Source organism: Sinocyclocheilus rhinocerous, unplaced genomic scaffold (genome assembly GCF_001515625.1).
Source record: "Sinocyclocheilus rhinocerous isolate Xijiao unplaced genomic scaffold, SAMN03320098_v1.1 scaffold63, whole genome shotgun sequence".
Lineage (NCBI taxonomy): Eukaryota > Metazoa > Chordata > Actinopteri > Cypriniformes > Cyprinidae > Sinocyclocheilus > Sinocyclocheilus rhinocerous.
In genome coordinates, this window is record NW_015659563.1 from 226,178 (window position 1) to 229,441 (window position 3,264).

Consider the following 3,264-nt stretch of genomic DNA (forward strand, 5'->3'; position numbering starts at 1 on the left):
GCAAAGTTGATTCTGTGCTTATTTGATCTAATATTTTATGTTTTTAAAAATGATGTAGATTTAAGTAGCAAATGAGAATCGCTAAAATTAATGCATATATTTTGAGACAAAGGTCTTCTTTATGATTTTCAGTTTTGTTTAAGATAATTAAAGCAACAGTTTTTAAATAACGAAAGAATATGTAAAATTATGGTATTTGGGGTAAAAAGCGCACCCTATTGTTGGGGCTAAAGGCGCACAGTAATTAACATGATAATTAATAGATGGCTGACTTTTCCATTTGTTGACATGGTTAAATTCAGATGAAAAATATTATATATTATGTTGGGTGTCCATATTAGAGATAATCACCATGTTTAGAATGAAACCATCATATTTAAAAACATGATATTAATCATATCATATCATATCATAATAAAATATTTGTTGTTACTACTGTAAATATATATTCAATTATTATTGGATCTCCTTCAATATTTTCAGAATCTTTACTTTAAAACGATTTTGTTTCTGTATTTTAAAATGTATTTTTTATATTAACATATTTTAAAGACAGTATATTTATTGAAAAAAATTAAATAATTAACTAATTCTTTTATTTTTCAAAATAAGCAGAAAATAGTACAAACTTTGCTAAAGTGATTGTTTTGAACAAGTATTAACTTAGACATTATTTTAAAAAAAACAAAAACATTATTTTAGCTGAAGTATTTGTATCAATACCGTGTGCCTTACCCCATGCTGGTTCAATACAATAACTTAGACTTTTAAAAAAAACAAAAACATTATTTTAGCTGAAGTATTTGTATCAATACCGTGGGCCTTTTACCCCGTGTGTGGGGTAAAAGGCCCCTCTTGCCACCTCATCTACATTTATAAGATTTTTAAACAAAAACAACTTGAATGATTTATTTTCACAGAAAATCTGTTGCTCCATTAATGTTCAATACAATGTATATATTTTTTCTGCAATTATACATTTTAGGCGCAGTGAATGGCACATTTTTTTCTTAAGGTGGGCCTTTAGCCCCGTTGTACCCTATTACATATATATATTTTTGGTTACACTTTATTTTAAGGTGTTACAGTGTAATTACACAAATAAGTACTGAGTAATATTAATTACCTATGTACTTACTATAAGGTAATGGTTAGGGTTTGGTTTATGATTAGTTGTTTGTAATTATGCATAATTTGCTGCTGTCATTACTATAGCTGTACTACTTGTAACATGTGTAACTATGCCACTTTAAAATAGTTACCATTGTTTTTAAACATAGGCTACCAATCCTGTATTAGCAAGTTATTAGCTAGCTCCTATTTGTGATGTGGTGAGCTAAACATTGTTACCCATTATCAGTCTGGAGATTAAAAGGTCCAATTCTTGCTGAACATTCATTCATGCTGAGTATTGGATGGCCAGTTTCATCACTGTTGACTGCAACAGTGGCACTAATGGAAAGTGTAGTCACAAACAGTTCAGATATTCTGTATTGTCTGTGGAACAGCAAAGAGATCAGGGCATTATTTCATCTCCAAAAGCCTAATTTAACGAATTACCTTCATATATTAACTCTAGCTTAACTTATTATTATTATTACACTGTTGTAGCAAATGAAAATGCAAAAACGTATATTTGCTATGGTCACCCATATACATCTATAGAAGTTTAACCTGGTATAGTATGCTTCTGCATTCCAAACCCTAAAATGTGAAATGGGTCTATTGTTTATTCATATATCGTTGTTGCACAGGGTGTTTGTGTTCACACAGAAGCCTACTAATCATGTTGTAATTTGATGCACAGTCCTGGACAGAATTATTGGCACCCTTGGTCAATATAATCAAAGAAGGCTGTAAAAATAAATCTGCATTGTTTATCCTTTTGATCTTTCTTTCAAAAAGTTCACAAAAATGTAACCTTTCATTGAAGTAAAACAACTGAAAAGACCAGAATCACAGATCTTGCAAATGTCAAAGTCACTGTCCTCATATATATATATATATATATATATATATATATATATATACTGTATAAGATATGCATATATACACATACCGTTCAGGCATAACATTATGACCACTGACAGGTGAAGTGAATAACACTGATTATCTCTTCATTACGGCATCTGTTAGTGGATGGGATATGTTAGGCAGCAAGTGAACATTTTGTCCTCAAAGTTGATGTGTTAGAAGCAGAAAAAAATGGGCAAGCGTAAGGATTTGAGCAAGTTTGATATGGGTCTAATTGTCTAATTGTGGTCCAAATTGTGATGGTTAGACGACTGGGTCAGAGCATCTCCAAAACTGCAGCTCTTGTGAGGTGTCCCGGGTCTGCAGTGGTAGTATCTATCAAAAGTGGTCCAAGGAAGGAACAGTGGTAACCGGCTACAGAGTCAGAGTCAGAGGCGAATGAGCCAAGGCTCATTGCTGCACATGGGGAGCGAAGGCTGGCCCGTGTGGTCCGATCCAACAGACAAGCTACTGCAGCTCAAACTGCTCAAGAAGTTAATGCAGGTTCTGATGGAAAGGTGTCATCAAATACTTATTTACACCCAGGGCATGGGACATACTAAGCATGTATATACATACAGGTGCATCTCAATAAATTAGAATGTTGTGGAAAAGTTCATTTATTTCAGTAATTCAACTCAAATTGTGAAACTCGTGTATTAAATAAATTCAATGCACACAGACTGAAGTAGTTTAAGTCTTTGGTTCTTTTTTTTGTGATGATTTTGGCTCACATTTAACAAAAACCCACCAATTCACAACAAATTAGAATACTTCATAAGAAAAATACCAATAAAAAAAACATTTTTAGTGAAATGTTGGCCTTCTGGAAAGTATGTTCATATACTGTACATGTACTCAATACTTGGTAGGGGATCCTTTTGCTTTAATTACTGCCTCAACTCGGCATGGCATGGAGGTGATCAGTTTGTGGCACTGAGGTGGTATGGAAGCCCAGGTTTCTTTGACAGTGGCCTTCAGCTCATCTGCATTTTTTGGTCTCTTGTTTATCATTTTCCTCTTGACAATACCCCATAGATTCTCTATGGGGTTCAGGTCTGGTGAGTTTGCTGGCCAGTCAAGCACACCAACACCATGGTCATTTAACCAACTTTTGGTGCTTTTGGCAGTGTGAGCAGGTGCCAAATCCTGCTGGAAAATAAAATCAGCATCTTCAAAAAGCTGGTCAGCAGAAGGAAGCATGAAGTGCTCCAAAATTTATTGGTAAACGGGTGCAGTGACGTTGGTTTT